The sequence below is a fragment of the Triturus cristatus genome, chromosome 7 (assembly GCF_964204655.1).
Source record: "Triturus cristatus chromosome 7, aTriCri1.1, whole genome shotgun sequence".
Lineage (NCBI taxonomy): Eukaryota > Metazoa > Chordata > Amphibia > Caudata > Salamandridae > Triturus > Triturus cristatus.
Window position 1 is genome coordinate 37,928,854 of NC_140590.1, and position 19,705 is coordinate 37,948,558.

Consider the following 19,705-nt stretch of genomic DNA (forward strand, 5'->3'; position numbering starts at 1 on the left):
TATTATTCTCTTCTTTGACCTCTCTATTAGTTCGTATTTGGGCGTCCGAGAAGGACTGAAGCTCGTGTACCATGTGCTTAGTTCACATGCGCAGTAACGACAAACCAGGAACCGCGATGCAATGCCTTGAGTGCCATCCAAAAGAAAACAGCAACATGTCCTGGGAACAAGCATGATGTCCTGTGACCAGGAATCAAATTGCATACAATGTATTGATTAAGATGTGAATACGGGTGGAAAATAAAGCTTGAAAAAGTAAATGAAGGTGTGGGAACATTAAACAATAAGCTTTTGAAAAATATTAAAACTTAGCATGGTGCAATGATCATCTCCCCTTGCTTGTCAGAATTAAGTGTTTCATGAACTTGAAACATTTGGGTATGGTGTTTACCATTAGAAGAGTATAATTGAGGTAGTTTAGTTAGTTAGAGTTTTGCAAAAGAGCTTGTGATGCAGAGATGCTAAGAGACCGAGAATTGAGCAGATCCTAAGCAGAACCAAACTTCAGAACTTAGAACCAAAGCTAAATTAGAAGAAGATTGAGGAAGAATTGAGGAGGGAATTAGGTAAAGTGCTAGAAGAAGACCGCGGAAGAATCGAGGAGGAAGAGAGCATCAGAGATGGGTGCGGCGTAGGTGTAGGATCTGGAAACGGTCACCTATCCTGTCCTGAATCCTGTCCTGATTCCTTTGGTCTCCTGACCTGTCCCAGGGGACCCTCTCCAACTCCTAGGCCAAGGGGTTGGTTTCCACACCATTCTAGGTAACTATAATTCTGTGCATTATGTCATTGTATTGCTCTCTCTGTTTTTCTCCTTTTTCAGGTTCTGTCATTATTATAACTTAGTCTGAAATTTCTGACTTAATTTGATTTTCCTTCCTTGAAAGAAAACGGTGTTCGAGCTGCACTTTGTATTCATTGGTTCACATGAAATTTACTATATATACATTTAAAACTCTCTCGAGTCAGTGGTCATTTAAATATTTACTTTGATGATATTACACCTATACTGCTAACAACTAGGTCCATTGATCAGATGAAATTAACTACGGACGAAAGGATTGGTAAGAATTGGTGAGGTAAATTCATCTTGCAGGTATAAACACACTAAATTGATCTGAGCGGAGCTTACTAGCTTATGGATGAATGGTTATGGGCCCAGGTGAATATGTGTATTGTGTAAATCTTTAGATGGTAACCCTCCGCTCCATCACCCCCGTGTGCAGATCTGAGACTGTCAGCCGCCTACCGAGGACCGATGTCTCCCCATATCCACAGAGGTGGGCCAAGGCCTCTTCTCCCAGTTACCACCGCCGTGGTCTCACAATCTAGGCCCGCCTTATTAAAGGGACAGTGGCCATTTTCCCTGACTCTGCCTTACATCCCCCTTCATCCCCTAAGAGGCCGGTAATATCGGTGGAGTGGCCGTAAGGAGACGTCAGGATACACTGGAGTCCTACTGCAGGATTTGCCTCTGAGCTACCACAGTTGCAAGATGAAGCCTAAGGGGCAGGCGAATCGGCATGTGCCCTTTAGGACCCATTTGAAACTGTGATAGGAGGTCATGATCACACTCTGATTGGGAGACACAGGAAGGAACAGCGTCTTAATAATGAAGCCCTGGAGAAAGAGGTGGCCAGCTTGGAGGCCGATGCACTGGCTGATGAAGAATCTGATCCTACTGTGAGGCATCGGATCAGTCTCAAGAAGCAGGAGAGGAGGGACCGGTAGAGAATGCTGCCAGGGATCAGGCAATAGCATCGCAGAGACGGCTCTATGATCTGGAAGATAAAGCCAATAAGATGATAGTCTGGTTAGAGAAGAGGGGTAGGGAACAGAACAGGGTGGTTGACATTCAAGACTTTTAGGGGCGTGTACACAGGACGGGGGAGGACACAACGACAGTGCTTGTCGACTATTATGAAGCGCTTTATACCTCAAGTCCTATTAGAACTGGGGAGGACTGCCGGGACCTACTTAAAGACGTCTGACTCCCTTCATTAACAAACGAGGACAGAGAGGAATTGGAACAGGACTTACGGTTGAGGAGATAGTGGGGGCTATAAGGGATTTACAGACTAGTAAGGTTGAGCTCTATAAAGGCACGGGCTATGTGGTGGTGCAGTATATGCTTCATATGTTCTGGGAGGCAAGAACAGTGGGCCGCCTTCCAGAAGATCAATGTCTAGCCACCATAGTGTTAATTCCCAGGGTGGGTAAACCCCTCGAAGATTGCAATTTCTATCGCCCTATTTCCTTGCTAAATATAGAGGCCAAGGTGATGGCTAAAGCCCTTGCGACCCGGCTCCACGATGTTATTACATCTCTAGTAAACCCTGATCAGTCACGATTTATGCCCCATAGGAGCACTAGACTGAATCTGAGATGCTTCTGTGGATTTATTCACCTCACCAAGTCAGGAGGAGAGGAGGATGCAATGTTACTCTCCTTGGGTGCTCGAATGATGTTCAATAGCAAAGAATGGCATTAATTGTTTGCTGTGTTGGAAATGTTTGGATTTGCCCACGATACAGTGCTTGGGTAAAACTCCTATACACAGATCGCCTAGCTAGAGTGCGACTGAATAGCACAGTCTCCAGTCACTTTGCCCTTCAGAAGGTACACAACAGGGGGCCCCCATTATCCCCCAAGATGTTCGCCTTAGATCTCAAAACCTTAAGTGTCTGGATTAGAAGAGATCCTTTAGTGATGGGAATACCTGGAGATGGCAGTTGGGAGGAGCGCATATCCTTGATTGCAGACAATGGTTTGCTATATGCCACAAGGCCACGCTTCACTGTAGGCAGGCTACTTCATGTATTTCAACTTTTTGTAGCTACTCAGGGTACCAGATAAACTGGGACAAGTCTCTCCTCTTTAGCCTTACTGATAGGGGACTGTCTCTGCATTCCAGCAGTGTCCCGCTTCAAACCAGAGACAAGTTTAACTCCCTGTGTGACACTATTTCGAGAACAGAGTCAGTCTTCCTTGCGGATTCCTTGCTGGCACAGTTGGATTGAATGAGAAGGGCCGTGGCACACTGGAGGAGCCTACCGATTTCTTTAATGGGAAAAGCGGTACTCTTCAAAATGATGACATTAATGCGTATATTATTTGTCCTATAAAATACCTCCTATAAGATTCCAGATGGGTTCTTCCGAGATGTAGATAGTGAATTGAGGATGCTCCTGTGGGATAGGGGTGACTCCAGAAAGCATTTGGCAAGCTCCAGAGTGGTGTCTATGAGGGGGGACTGGTAATACCTGACATCAGGAAGTACTATTGGGCCTCCCAGATGGTAGCGATCAACGATTAGGAATTCGCAGACAGAGAAGAACCAGCCTACAGAGTAGATCATCTAGTGATGGGGCAGAGGGTATACCCTGTAGTATTATATACATACACAAGCAGTAATGGGAGCGTTGCATGAGCCCACTAAATTTCTTGGGTGGGAGAGCCAGTTAACAACAAGCATTTGCAATGCAAATAGGTCTCGCATTTGTGAGTTAGAGCTATTGACATTGTAAATGGCAATGTTTTTTACCTATACGTTTGATATTTGGAGTGAATGTATGTAGTATGCAAAATCCCTTGGAAGGGTCCTGCACTTATATTGAAAAAGACGCAAAGTGTGGATTGTATCAACAATTGCTTGGCACGTACCTCATGGGTGAAGTGTCGCCACACATGCACACCTTGGTGCTTTACTAATGCGAAACTCATTAATAAAAGTAGTGCTTACAGACTAACCAACGCGATCGGAATCAGAGCATGTGAATCCGAATCCCGGCTTCTCTTTCATTTTCTAGACTATTTGACTCACTCTCCTGCGTCTTGGTTAGCCCCCAAACACTGGGAGGCAATGAGGTTTGCCAAGGGGGCGGGGCAGGGGGGCTTCGGGGTACATGAAAATGTATTCATTGCCTAGTTGTCAAAGGTCGCCGGTGCTATTAGTTAAAAGTGTGCAGATTTCATTAAGATATTAAGAGTACTTTACTCGCATCCATGAGAAAATCGACATTAACTAAACAAAATGCCAGAATGCGTTTCAGTTTTAACAGTCCTGGTTGCTTAGTTTCATTGCATTAATTTTTGTTTTTACTCTTTTACAGTAGGTTACCTAACCCCAAAGCCCCAAGTTGTTAAATGACCCATAGAAGGGAGTGTTTTACAGTTGAGCAAATGTGTCCAAATTTAATTTTGGTAGTGCCATGGAATGATCAGCCAATGAGGTACTCGATGAGCAGGTATTTAACTACATGTTCAAAACGTACGGTATTGTGGCTGTTGTTTGTTTGTACACAACCACCTCTCTGAATGTGTTTATTAACACAGAGCTTCATCTACCAGACAGTGCTAACAGAGGGGCGACTAAAGCAGAGAACAAAATGTATTCATTTATCCTGAGTGTGAAGGCACTCGGAAGGCTTAGGTGCCTTCCCGGAGAGGCTAGGGATCCCAGCGCTTCTAAAGACTCTGCCGTGCTCCTCTGCACCAGCAAGGCACAGCTCAGAACCAGCCGCTTCTGCTAAGAATAGGTGAGGGGGATGAGGTTGGGGTATGCAGGAGTTGCTGGCGGATTTCCAGGTTTTTGAAAGTGATGATTCTGACGTGAGGCAATGGAGACTGACTTTGTCTGTTTGTCTGCACCACTCTATTTCTCTACCATCTACCGGGCTCACTGTCATGTATCCATTCATCTCTCTTTGTTAGAGTTGGCGAGCCAATATATTAATTAACAGGTAGAGCCAGCCGGAGACGAGCCAAGCATATACGAGCCAGTAGGCGAACCGTGAAAATGATCGGCATGTTAATCATACAGTAAACATGATGTAAATGTGCAATAATGTCTCTTCAGAATTCAAAAAAGTGCATTTCTTTAGCGCATCACCTCAGTACACAAGATTATAGCACTGAAATGAGAGGAAGTTATTAAAAGTGCTCGTTTTAAGCATGAGTTAAAACACTGCCGCTCCTCCCGCCCGACAACAATGCCATTTGTGAACTAAGAGGTGTCAGTTGCCATGCATACCCCAAATGTTGCCTAGAGTCTTATTATATTTAGAGTAACATTCAAATTTAGTTCATTAAACACAAGAAGTTTTTGTACTGCACGCATCTTGAACTCGCATATTTCAAGGTGGCAATCTTAAAGATGAAAACAGACGTGCCGGCAGGCAAGAAAACACGAACGGGAGGGGGGGCTCTGGAGGGTGAGAAGTTACAGACTGAGGGAGGGGGCGGTGGGGTGGGGAGGGGAGACAGGGAAGAAAATAGTGTTAGGAGTAATAGCCGTGGAAGGATACAAATGATGAATGAGGAGGGACTAAAAAGCCTCAAACCAATCAGAAGTCAGCATTTAAGACAAAAGCCAATGGGCAGAGAGTGGGTGCGGCTTCCCCAAAGCTTCCACACTACAGTATATACTGCATGTCTCGCAAAGCGATGGCAGCGCATTCGCCATGCAACGCTAGGCAAGACCTAAAAGACAGTAGTGCCAGGAGTAAAGGGGCCAATAACCATGGAAGGATACAAATGATGAATGAGGAGGGACAAACAAGCCTCAAACCAATCAGAAGGCAGCATTTAAGACAAAAGCCAAAAGGCAGAGAGTGGGCGGAGCTTCCATGAAGCTTCCCCACTACAGTATATACTGCATGCCTCGCAAAGCGATGGCAGCGCATTCGCGCTGCAACGCTATGCGAGACCTGAAAAGGACCCCGTTGAGGGATAGTTATTTGCTACATGAAGTGAGGAGCCTTCAGAGGTTTAGTAAGTGGGGGCTACTGGGCATAGATCATCTTGGGGGATGTCTGGAGAGGACTGGCCATAATCTCTTTTGAAGACTTGAAGGCGGAATACCAGATGGCCAACTCAGAACGATACTGATACATGCAGCTGAGTCACGTGCTGCACAATCATATCTGGGAAGGGGAACAGCTGCTAGAATATGCTCCCCTGGAGGACAGGCTCTTATTAGACCCAATAATAGATAAGACCACATCCCTCATACACAGGAAAACCATGCACAAGTTGGGGCACTGTAACTCGAACCATTGTGCCAGGGGCTGGAAGGAAACGGCTGCCTTCTTTCACATCCCCTGACATCCCAAAATACTGGGAGGGGGGAATGTGAATTATGTCTGAAGTGATGGGCTCAGCATTACCACTGGAGGCTAGATGGCATATACTGTGTGTGACGGGTGAGGAGACTTGGCTGAGATACCAAAAATAATATATGATGGTTGCGGCTATGGTAGGTTTGGGGTCGCTGGGTTGTGTATCAAGTCTTTAAAGGTTCTAGGGCCCAGGCCTAGGAAGGGAGGGAGCTAGGAGATACCCCTTTTTTTGTGATCCTATGGTAATGTATCGAATATCGACGTGTAAGGCATCTTTTTTATCAGGTGCTGCATATACAAAATGTAAGTGCTGAAATGCCATTTACTGTGTTTGATACCACACAGCCTGTTGTTGTGCTATTATACTCTGCAACTGAGAAATGTTTAATAAAAAGAATTCTTCAAAAAAATGTAATCAGTGATGTCATCAATTAAACCCAGATCACTTGACTGGGGGTGAGTGCTTGCAAGGTTGAACACTCCGTCCATCATTTCCTTTGGTTTTGCTTTGTTCGCCATAAGTTGGCAGGGTATGCTCAGACGTGAGTCCCTTGCTCACTTTGCCACTGGATTCAAACAAGCCTGGCTGAAGACGGCTGAAATGCCAGAAACCGGTCCTAGGAAGCTTGTTTCCGGTCCAGGGAAGACATGGCTTGGCAGTTCGGGCTGGGTCTGTTCCCATGAGGCACAGGGTCAGACTGATTTGCATATGGCCATGTCTGAACTTGGGTGGCAGAGTGGGCTAAAGAACGGTGATGGATTAAACCCAGATCACTTGACTGGGGGTGAGTGCTTGCAATGTTCAACACTCCGTCCATCATTTCCTTTGGTTTTGCTTTGTCCGCCATAAGTTGGCAGGGTATGCTCAGACGTGAGTCCCTTGCTCACTTTGCCACTGGATTCAAACAAGCCTGGCTGAAGACAGCTGAAATGCCAGAAACCGGTCCTAGGAAGCTTGTTTCCGGTCCAGGGAAGACATGGCTTGGCAGTTCGGGCTGGACTGTTCCCATGAGGCACAGGGTCAGACTGATTTGCATAGCCCACTCTGCCACCCAAGCCATGTCTGAACTTGGGTGGCAGAGTGGGCTAAAGAACGGTGATGGTTAAACCCAGATCACTTGACTGGGGGTGAGTGCTTGCAATGTTCAACACTCCGTCCATCATTTCCTTTGGTTTTGCTTTGTTCGCCATAAGTTGGCAGGGTATGCTCAGACGTGAGTCCCTTGCTCACTTTGCCACTGGATTCAAACAAGCCTGGCTGAAGACGGCTGAAATGCCAGAAACCGGTCCTAGGAAGCTTGTTTCCGGTCCAGGGAAGACATGGCTTGGCAGTTCCGGCTGGACTGTTCCCATGAGGCACAGGGTCAGACTGATTTGCATATGGCCATGTCTGAACTTGGGTGGCAGAGTGGGCTAAAGAACGGTGATGGATTAAACCCAGATCACTTGACTAGGGGTGAGTGCTTGCAATGTTCAGCACTCCGTCCATCATTTCCTTTGGTCATCAATGATGAGACTGAACATATCATGAGTGATATGTGAGGTCATAAGCAGTGCAATGCAGGACGCAAGTTATATTTAGCTTGAGTATTTATAAATTCCAGTGTTTTTTGTTTGTTTTAGGTGGTATATTTAAATTAACAGCTTCACATAACCATATTGTCACTTTAACCTTTGTGTTTTCAGTGAATATGTACATATATGTATATATTCTTGCCAACATACATTTCTTTTGTATGGAATAGCCTATTAACCTAAATTAGCCCAGAACTATTGCTTTACCAATGTGTGTTTATTTTTTAATTTTTTTACAAACACATAATATTTTAATTACTTGGACACTTTTAAAGACTATTGTATCCGAATAAAAAAAAATGCAGACTGCCCGAGGTCAAACCTATTGGCTTTGCCAGTGCTTATTTTATCAGATGGCATGAGCTCCAGCAACAAAAGGATAGTGTGCTGTAAAGTAGTGCATTCTTCAGACATGCAACACCCATGCATGTGTGGAAAGCCTTTGAGTCTACGTTTGTTTGTTTCACCTGGTTCAATAACTGGACATTGCTCTTTCTATCCCGTGAGCTCGGGTTAAATTTGACATTTCTTTGTCACCAGCCTCCCCCCCCCCCCCCCCACCCCCTCACCACCACCCGTTAGCGCCTGCTGTGGTATTGGCCAGAGTACCAGGAAGTTAAGTCTCAGAGAAAGACAGAGATTTATTTTGAGCTCAGAGGCTGGTGCCAGGGAGGGAGTGCTCGGTTCACCTGAATAAGGATTATTCTGTCTCAGGGAAGTGGAAACAATCAGCCTGGAGAGGATTCAAAGCAGAGTCGGTGGATTCTGAGCAGAGAAAGAGACATCTTCATCTGTGACAGAGGCGCTCTCAGCTCGGAGGAGGGAAGCGTGACCTGGTGAGTGACAGAGCCACTCTCAGATAGCTGAAAGGACAGGATAAGGAACAGAGCCACTCTCAGACAGCTGAAAGGACAGGATAAGGAACAGACTCACCCTCACACGGCTGAAAACACAGGATTAGGAACAGAGCCACTCCCAGAAAGCTGAAAAGATAGGATAGGTAGCAGAGTCACTCTCAGACAGTTGAAAGGACAGGATTAGGAACAGAGCCACGCCCAGACAGCTTAAAGGACAGGTTAAAGAATAGACCTTTTCTCAGACATCTGAAAGGACACAATAAGGAACAGAGCCACTCACAGACAGCTGAAAAGACAGGATAGGTAATAGAGTCACTCTCAAACAGCTGAAAGAGCAGGTTAAAGAGCAGAGCCACTTTACGACAGCTGAGCCACTTTCAGAAAGCTGGAAGAGTGGGTTAAAGAACAGATGAAAGAACAGGATAAGGAACAGAGCCACTCTCAGACAGCTGAAAGAACAACTTAAAGAACAGAGCCACTCACAGACAGCTGAAAGGACACGTTAAAGAACAGAGCCACTCTCACACAGTTGAAAGGACAGGCTAAAGAACAGAGGCACTCTCAGCCAACTGAAAGAACAGGTTAAAGAACAGAGCCACTCTCAGACAGCTGAAAGGACAGTATATGGAAAAAAGCCACTCTAAGACAGCTGAAAAGACAGGTAAGGTAACATAGTCACTCTCAGACAGCTGAAAGTACAGGATTAGGAACAGAGCCAGTCACAGTCAGCTGAAAAGACAGGATAAGTAACAGAGCCACTCTCAGATAATTGAAAGGACATAGCCACTCTCAGAAAGCTGGAAGGGTGGGTTAAAGAACAGAGCCACATATCACACAGCTGAAATGACAGGTTTAATAACAGAGCCACATAGCCACTCTCAGACAACTAAAATGACAGGTCAAAGAACAGAGCCACTCTCAGACAACTGAAAGACAGAATAGCGAATAGAGCCAGGATCAGACAGCTTAAAGAACAGGCTATGGATCAGAGCCACTCTTTGATAGCTGAAAGGACAGGATAAGCAAAGGAGCCACTCCAGACAGCTGAAAAGACAGGATAGGTAACAGAACCGCTCTCAGACAGCTGAAAGAATAGGATTAGGAACAGAGGCCCTCCCAGACAGCTGAAAAGACAGGATAGGTAACAGAGTCACTCTCAGACAGCTGAAAGGACAGGATAATGAACAGTCACTCTCAAACAGTTGAAAGGGTAGGTTAAAGAACAGAGCCACTCTTAGACAACTGAAAGAATATGATAAGGAACAGTCACTCTCAGACAGCTGAAAGGACAGGATTAGGAACAGAGTCAATCCCAGAAAGCTGAAAAGAAAGAATAGGTAACAGAGTCACTCTCAGACTGCTGAAAAGACAGGATTAGGAAAAGAGCCACTCTCAGACAGCTGAAAGGGCAGGTCAAAGAACAGAGCCACTCTCAGACAGCTAAAAGGACAGGAAAGGTAAAAAAGTCACTCTCAGACAGCTGAAAGGGCAGGCTAAAGAACAGAGCCACTATCAGACAGCTGTACGGACAGTTTGCAGAACAGAGCCACTCTCAGACAGCTGCGAGGACAGGATAGGTAACAGAGGCACTCTCAGACAGCTGAAAGGGCAGTTTAAAGAACAGAGCCTCTCTCAGGCAGTTAAAAGGGCAGGACAGGTAATAGAGTCACTCTCAGACAGCTGAAATGCACGTTAAAGAACAGAGCCACTCTCAGACAGCTGAAAGACAGGATGAAGAACAAAGAAACTCTCAGAGAGCTGAAAGTACAGGTTACGAACAGTGCCACTCTCCAAAAGCTGAAAGACAGGATAAAGAACAGAGCCACTATCACACAGCTGAAAGACAGGATAAAGAACAGAGATACTATCACACAGCTGAAAGACAGGATAAAAAACAGAGCCTCTCTCACAGAGCTGCAAGACAGGATAAAGAACAGAGCCACTCTCAGATAGCTGACAGGACCTCTGACCTCCTGGTCAGGGATCTCTGTTCTCTGCCCCAGCAGCTCTGTCGTTGCGCCGCTGCCCCCTACATCTCTTTGTCCCGGTAGGTTTTCGAGGCCCTCCTCCACCCGCAGGCTCCTGCTTGCGCCTCATCTCTGGTAGTCCAGTGAGAGAGCCTTGCTCTTCTGCTGGTCCGCTCAGCCAGCCTTCTCTGTTTTGACTGTCTTTTGTCTGTCTTTTCTGTTTTTACTATAATTGTGCCTTTTGACTGTCGTTTGTCTGTCTGTCTTTTCTGTTTTTACTGTAATTGTGCCAGTTTTTCTGTCTTTTTGTATTTTTCACTATTTGTTGTGTGCTCATTTTCTCTTTTATTGTGCCCTTTTTTCACTGCCCTTTTCCTGCAGCTGTTGACCCCACGGCCCCTCCCCCTGCTGGTTACCGCTCCCACCTCCCAGCTGCATTTCACTCCCCCTTCCCTCTTTAATGGCAGCTGCTGTGCAGCTGCGCAGCGGCTGCACGCATCAGGCACACCGCTGGTGCACTGAAGGCGCACCAAAGGCAAGTCCATCTGTGCCCGACCGTGACCAGCACCAGGGACCCTGGCTCTCCGACCACCCACTGCTACGAATCAGCTGCCCTCCACGCACTCAACCCCAGAAGGAACAACAACTGCCAGCTGTCTATGCCGAACACCACCCACGACTAGTTCTCCTGCTGAAAAACCTTAACCAGCCTCCATACCCCACAGACACCGTCCTCCCGCCGGATGCCAGCACAATCGAAGCCCTAAGGTGCATCCTCCTCAACGTACGCTCTCTGCACAGACACACAGTAGAGTTCTCCTTGACACCCTCTTGCCAGACATTGCCTTCTTCACGGAAACCTGGACCAATGCCACCTCTGCCCCAGACATTGCCACCGCCATCCCCGATGGATACAAGATCCAAAGGAAGGACCGCCCCAACCACCATAGAAGACTCGCCATCACACACAAGAACTCCCTCCGACTCACCACGTCCACATGGAACACCTCCATTTCCAGATCCAGACCAGCCCCAGAACGACCCTACAGGGCACTCTCACCTACAGACCCCCTTGACCACAAACCACATTCATCACAACCTTCACCATCCTTATCGCGCCCCATGCCATCGCCTCCATGGACTACATACTGCTCGGAGACCTCAACTTCCACCTCGACAACCTCATTGGCCCCAACTCCTCCACTCTCTTGGACAACCTCACCAACATCGGATTGAAACAGCTCGTCACCACCTCTACCCACAAGGCAGGGCACACCCTCGCCCCATCTTTGGAGGAGGTTACAACATCCACCTCTGCCACACCATGCAACCCCCTTGGACGGACCACCACTGCGTACACTTCTCTTTCGACAAAGCCACGGCTCACCAACCTACACCACGCTCTACACAAAGGAACTGGAGCATGGTCACCGAGGAGCATCGAGGAGCACCTCAACTCCACCCTCAACCAGGATCCCCCTCCCAACTCAACCGACGTCAACTATGCAGCCAACTACACAGATGGATCACCAACTGCGCAGTCAAGCTTGCCCGCTCCGTAACCCCGACAGACAGCGCCCCATGAAAGCCACCTGGTTCACCACCTCCGAGAATCCAGACACACCTGCAGATGTCTCGAGAAATTATTGAGAAACAGCAAAACCTTGGAAGATCGGACCACCTACAAGAACGCCATGACAGAATACCACCAACGCATCAGATCCTCCAAAAGGATACCAAAAGGACCTTCATCCAGCACAAAATCCTTGCCTACTCTAGCAACTTGAGGAACTCTTCAGCATCATTCAGGAATTCATCAAACCTCCCATTTACTCAGGAGCCCCCACGTACCCCTGCCCGCTGCAAATCTGCTACCGTCATGGAGCCCGAGCTACGACACACCATCAATGCCACATCCCATTCCCGCACATTCCCTGACAACTGGAAACACGCAGACGTCAAACCCTTCCTCAAGAAGCCCACTGCAGACTCAGCGGACCTAAAAAACGACAGACCTATCTCTCTCCTCCCCTTCGCGGCCAAAGTCACTGAGAAGATCATCAACATCCAGCTAACGAACTTCATCGAAGACAACTCCATCCTCGACCCTTCCTAATCCAGATTCTGCAGCAACTACAGCACCAAAACCGCCCTCCTTTTCGCCACAGACTACATCCGCACTCTACTCGACCAGGATCACACTGCGGCCCTCATCCCACTAGACCTCTCTGCAGCCTACAACACCGTCTCCCACAGCACTCTCACTGCCAGACTCCATGATGCCGGCACACTGGGAACTGCCCTCAACTGGAGCCACTCCTTCCTCACCAGCAGAACCCAAAGAATCAGACTCCCTCCCTTCCTATCCGAACTCACTGAAATCAACTGTGGAGTACCCCAAGGATCATCGCTCAGTCCCACGCTCTTCATGGCCCCCCTCACCACCATCATCAGACAACATGGACTCAGCATAGCATCCTACACCAACAACACCCAGCTCCTCCTCTCTCCACACCACCAGACTCAGCTTCCAGGAAGGAATGAAAGACGTTGCATCCTGGAGCAGCAGCTGTCTGAAGCTCAACTCGGAGAAGACAGAAGTCCTTGGACCCACCCCCTCAGCATGGGACAACACCTGGTGGCCCACAGCCCTAGGCAACCCCCCACTCCCACAGACCACGCCTAGAACCTCAGAATCATATTCAACTCCTCCCTCACCATGACCTGACAGATCTATGTTGTCACCACCTACTTCAACACCCTCTGCATCCTTCGCAATACCTTCAAATGGATCCCCCCGAATCCAGAAAGACCGTCACCCATGCACTCATAACAAGCAGACTGAATTACAGAAACGCCCTCTACGACGTAATCAACAAATCCCTGCTCCGCAACTCCAGACCATCCAGAACACCCCGGCCAGACTCGTCCTCGATATCCCACGACATGAACACATCACCCAGCACCTGTGAGACCTCCACTGGCTTCCCGTCGAGAAGAGAGTAACCTTCAAGCTACTCACACCTACAAATCACCAGACCCCAATACCTCAATGAAAGAGCCTAATTCCACATACCCAAGAGAAACATCCGCTCTGCCGACCTCACCCTTGCCGAAACCCCCGCCTCCGCAGTGCCAGAGCTGGTGGAAGAGCCTATTCCTACATCGTGGCGAATACCTGGAACAAGCTCCTGATCAGCATCAGACGCTCCCCCTCTCTGCACACCTTCAGGAAGAGCTTCAAGACCTGGCTCTTCGGCTGACTTGGATGCTGCATCCCCCGCGCCTTTAGACCCTCACGGGTGAGTAGCGCGCTTCACAAATCCCTGATTGATTGATTGACAGGACAGGCTAAGGACCGGCACCACTCTCAGACAGCTAAAAGACAGGATGAAGAACAGAGGCACTCTCAACAGCTAAAAAGGCAGGTCAAAGAACAGAGCCACTCCCAGACAGCTGAAAGGGCAGGTCAAAGAACAGAGCCACTCTCAGACAGCAGAAATGACAGTGTAAAGAACAGAGCCACTCTCAGAGAGCTGAAAGGACAGGATAGGTAACAGGGGCACTCTCAGACAGCTGAAAGGGCAGGTCAAAGAACAGAGCCACTCTCAGACAGCTAAAAGGACAGGATAGGTATCAAAGTCACTCTCAGACAGCTGAAAGGGCAGTTAAAAAAACAGAGTCACTCTCAGACAGTTGAAAGGACAGGATAGGTAACAGTGGCACTCTCGACAGTTGAAAAGACAGGATAGGTAATAGAGTCATCTTAGACAGCTGAAAGGACAAGTTAAAGAACAGAGTCACCATCAGACAGCTGAAAGGGCAGGATAGGCAACAGAGTCACACTTGGACAGCTTAAAGAGCAGGTTAAATAACAGAGCCACTCTCAGACAGCTGTAAGGACAGGTTACAGAACAGAGCCACTCTCAGACAGATGTAAGGACAGGTTACAGAACAGAGCCACTCTTAGACAACTGCGAGGACATGATAGGTAAAGGAGTCACTCTCAGACAGCTGAAAGGACAGTTTAAAGAACAGAGCCACTCTCAGACAGTTCAAAGGACAGGACAGGTAACAGAGTCGATCTCAGACAGCTGAAAGGACAGGTTAAAGAACAGAGCCACTCTCGGACAGCTGAAAGGGCAGGATAGGTAACAGAGTCACTCTCAGACAGCTGAAAGGACAGGTTAAAGGACAAAGGCACTCTCAGACAACTGAAAGGCCAGGTTAAAGAACAGAGCCACTCTTGGACAGCTGAAATGGCAGGATACGTAACAGAGTCACTCTCAGACAGCTGAAAGAGCAGGTTAAAGAACAGAGCCACTCTCAGACAATGTATTGACCTTTTAAACAATAGAGGCACTCTCAGACAGCTGAAAGGACAAGATAGGTAACAGAGCCACTCTCAGGCAGCTGAAAGGACAGGATAGGTAACAGAACCACTCTCAGACAGCTGAAAGGACAGGATAGGTAACAGAGGCCCTCTCAGAAAGCTGAAAGTACAGGAAAGATAACAGAGGCCCTCTCAGACAGCTGAAAGTACAGGTTAAGAAACAGATCCAATCTCAGACAGCTGAAAGGACAGGACAGGTAACAGAGGCTTTCTCGGACAGATGAAAGGACAGGATAAGTTACAGAGGCACTCTTAGACAGCTGAAAGGGCAATTTAAAGAACAGAGCCATTCTCAGGCAGCTGGGAGAACAGGTTAAAGAACAGAGTCACTCTCAGACAGCTGAAAGGACAGGTTAAAAGGCAGAATCACTTTTAGATAACAGGAGGAACAAGGGATCATGACAGAGCCTCTCTCGTACGCAAACAGGTTATAAAGCAAGTGCTGTCAGACAACTGACGAGACACCTTAAAGCACAGTGCCACTTCTGTATAGAGAAGAGCTGTTGTCAGTTACCTGAAGGCACAGTTTAAAGGATAGAGCCACTCCCAGTAAAAAGAATAAGCAGGTTAAAGGATAAAGCCACTCTCAGATGACTGAAGAGATAACTTAAAGAACAGAGCCATTTCTGTATAAAGAATAGACAGGTTAAAGGACAGAGCCACTCTCAGGCACGAGGACGAACAAAGGATCTGGTGCTTCAGACAGCCAAAGAGAATTTCAATATACCTGGTCCCCGCTGGTGGGCTACCTTTCTGAAGGGCTTCCACTTACGGCCTGCTCGCCAAGGCTTAGGGCCCTCAACTTGTTCCTTATCTAGGGGCACAGCTTCCCCACAGCTTGTGTGCGCCACCCAACATCAACAAGGAGAACACAGACACCTAACCCCACCAATACACATATTTAGTTTATGGCATCACGGCACCCTTGTTTTTGTTGTTCTACTTTTTTGTTATATCTGTCAAAATTACCTGCAACGCCCCCCAAGGGGGGGGGGCGATTGCTATGCTGTTCAAGACTTGCACATAACAATACTTGGTGTATTTGCTTGGAATGGGGACTTTTTCGAGCCACAGACCTTGAGACGAAGATGACACTCCTACTAGCTCTTTGCAACTCCTGGCTCTCCCCCTCTATTTGCTCTGTTTGTATGTATTGTCTATGCTGCTTGTCTGTGGTCATATTAAAACCAAATAAACAGATTTTGACAAAAAATAAAATTAAAATAAAAGGTACTTGCCCACTGCAGCACATCCTCCTTGGTGTTCTGAAAATGCAGTCTGCTCTGCAGCTCCAGACGCTGCTCTCATGCTATCAACCAGCATGAGAAAAGTACCAGGGTTGGAAGGAGTGGGTTGGCCGGACACTCCTTCAGGTACTGGAGGCATGTGCTCGCTCTCCACTCAGCTGTCTAAGACAGCTTGGAATGGAGAGCTTCAAAGTGCGCATGTCAGGTTTGCCATCGTAAGACAGCTGGCCAAACTGACATGCGCACTTTGGAGCACCCAGCCAGCCATTGCTCCTGTCCTGCATGCTGCCAAACGGCAGCAGAGGACATGCTCCACATGTCGTTTGCCATTTTATGTTTTTCACATGAGGTGTGCGAGGGTGTGATGGTGCCCCAGCCTCACGGAGAAACTGCCGGTGTTTTTAGCACCCTCTGGAAAGAGATAAGTGTAGGCTATATCATTGATTCTTTTTTTTTAATCTGACACGCCTGGCATGCTTATGTGTTCCCAGGCATTTAGCTGCAATTATACAAAAAATCATCTTTCTCTCTTTTCTGCTTATTGGGTCAGATATACTACCATTTTTGCATGCGCAAACGGGTTTGCGAACCCGTTTGTGCATACAAAAACAGCATGGGGAATGTACAAACCCTATTTTGCGACTCGCAATTTTTTGCGACTCGCAAAATAGGGCTTTGCGACTCGCTATTAGGAAGGGGCGTTCCCTACAAATGCAGGGGAAAATATTTTTTAAGGCCAGGCAGTGGTCCCAAGGACCACTGCCTGCCTTTAAAAAAATGAAACGAAAACATTTCAAATTTCTTTTTTTTTAATGCATCCCACTTTCCTTTAAGCAAAACGGGCTGCATCAAAAACTACTTTATTTAAAAGCAGTCCCAGACATGGTGGTCTGCTGAGCCCAGCAGGCCACCATACCTGGGAGGGCCTGCCATTGCCAATGGGGTCGCAAATTGCGAGAGGCTCATTAATATTCATGAGCCTTTCAATTTGTGACCCCATTGGGAATCGGTAACAGTGTGTAATACTTGTTGCATTTCACTATGTAATACACTGTAGTACATTTGAAATAGCGCCTCACAAATTGCGAGTTGCAAAAAACTCGCAATTTGCGAGGCGCTATTTCCATGGTCGTACATCTGGCCCATTGTGTCTACCTGAGCACCTCGTTACCTCTTATTCTGGCTACTGTTAAAGTTTTCCCGGGTTCACATTTTAGTGTAAAGAAAATGTACGAATTATATTATAGAATATAAAACTAACCTATGTATTGCTCGTTCTGCTCTAGAAACAATGATGAAGCCTGCATTAGAAATGTGTTTGTAATGTGTTGTACTTAGGCCACAGTTTGCATTCAAGTTTAAAATGGACCCTGAATTTGGGAATGTCCCATGAAATTCGGAATGCTGCATAAACTGCTCCTGTTTCATACCCCCTCCCATCAGGTCAAGCATTACATGACTCACTCATCGTGCACTCTTTAGTTTGCAGACTCTGCAGAGCAGGGTGTAGACATGTTATGAATGAAGCCTGTTTCTAGATGCTCCCTGTTAGACACATGATGCAGCTGGGGCGGTGTATTTCTGTAGAGCTTCCTAGGTGAGCTGCTCTGATGCTATGATTACTTACCGGTAATCCCCATTACAATTAGTCCTACTCGTCCTCGACCCAGTCATCACTAATGAGGTATTCCACATGACAGGAAACAAAACAGGAAAGGCTTTTAGGCTCCACCCACCCTCCCGTCAGGGGCTATAAGAACCTAGCCAACCAAAAGCACATCCTGACATACCAAGCAACAAAGGCCTGAACAGGGAGGGCAGGTGGGAAGTATGACTGGGTCGAGGACGAGTAGGACTAAGAGTAATGGGGATTACCGGTAAGTAATCATAGCATTACCTCTACGTGCTATCCACTCATGCAAGAGTGGGAGGTCGAGCATAAACAATGGGCCCAAACGAATGTTTTACACAAAGAAGGTTATGCCGTTCCTCTCAAGTAAAAAAGTACAGAGTCAGGAAAGACAGGAATCCCAGCTGCCCCAAGGACTGGGGTCAGTGAGGGGAATCCATAAATCGGATACTAATGCCCTCACACACCCTTGCAGGTGTCATGCTTCATCATCTGGGCTGCTCCTCGTCGGGTCAGCAGTGCAATACCCGACGGGCTCCCTATAATAGGGGCTCTTTGCTGGAGATCTTTTTATCCAAATGCCATTTGGTGAAGTGCGGGTATAGGGGCAGTATTGTGTAGATAAAGTGAAATGAATTAAAATAGGGTTGGGAGTGCCGAAGTAAGCAAGTTTTTATTCTGGGGGTCTCCTACCCTAAGTAAAAACAAAAACAAGACACTAACCCGAGTGTAATGTCTCATGTAGTGTAATTCCAGGTTTTACTCAGTGTGGGTCAACATCTTTCTCGCTCTTGGATTGATATCCTCGCGATTCTTCAGGAGCTAAATAATAATAACTACCTACACCTAGCTGTGTGGTGGATTTTCTACTCACGATAGTAGTGTCTAATGGTTATAGTACCTGGATCTACCTGTTGAGGGAGACAAAAACATATAGATATCATTCAGGTTGAGGTGGTACAATATAAGCATAGGCACGGTCTAACGGTGACTCTGACTTCTAATCTATAACACTTGTGAAGTGAACGTTATTAAGTTAGAGGACTAAAACGATAAAAAAACAGGTGGTGGGTCTCCATAGTGAGCTAGTGTGACTATAAGCCCCTATGGAATACCGTGATGCAGCAGAAACATTATAAGGTACTCACCCTAGTCAGTATGATCCCCAGGCATCAACAGTACCCGGTGGGATATGCATAGCGCTTGATTCCTAAAAGTTGTAGGACTAAGCAGAGAGAAAATTCATATATCAAAGATGAAATTAAGCGACAAGTAGGAAGTCTCTCTTACTTTGTTATGCCCTTGTAAACAGAGTCTTATCTGGTTCCCTGTATAAGCCTGAGGAACTCGTAAGACAGTAAGATAAAGGAAGGAGGGTTTGGTTAGGGGATTGGTAGGAGAAAGGAAAAGAATAGAGCGTAAAGTTAGCTCTAGTTTATGCGGGTTACTCTTGGTATACCACGTGGAAGGATTATTGGCAGAAGTGGGCAGGTCGAGATGCAGCCCATGTTATCAGACTTCCTCTTGCATAATGCGGTAGGTAATCTGACCGCTAACGTCAGAGAAAAGGAGGTGTGTATCCCGTGGTAACACATCAGAAAAGGACGTAATTTTGCCAAAAATATGTAAATGATCTGACCGCTAGCGTCAGATACGCGGAGGTGTTTATATCTCCCTATCCGGAACAGTGGTGTTTTGCTGCAAAAGAGGCGAAGGGGCTAGAGTTCCGTTTTGGTTTGAGGTGGGTGGTGGTTGTATTGAAGTATAGTGCATAAACAGTAATGGACCCCGCTAATCGTCACTCCCCCGTGAACACAGGAAGTTTGTTTACGCGCTGCCTAGAAGTAAGCGGGTGTTGTCCCTTCGGATCGGAGTACTGACCGATAAAGGAGATTTACTCGGGAAGGTTTAGCAAAA

At 47.0% G+C, this 19,705-nt stretch overlaps 1 protein-coding gene across 2 annotated transcripts in view; it reads left to right on the forward strand.

The window, feature by feature from the left end:
• LOC146808752 (cell adhesion molecule CEACAM4-like) overlaps nucleotides 1–19,705 on the forward strand; it is a 508,058-nt gene that overhangs the window by 83,881 nt on the left and 404,472 nt on the right. The window contains exon 1 of one of the 2 annotated variants that reach the window (XM_085614231.1): nucleotides 8,302–8,530. The exons of the other annotated variant lie outside the window; for it this stretch is intronic. The gene's annotated coding sequence lies outside the window, so the exon portion shown is untranslated. Of the gene's footprint in view, nucleotides 1–8,301; nucleotides 8,531–19,705 lie in introns of those variants that run through there. 2 annotated transcript variants of the gene reach the window in all.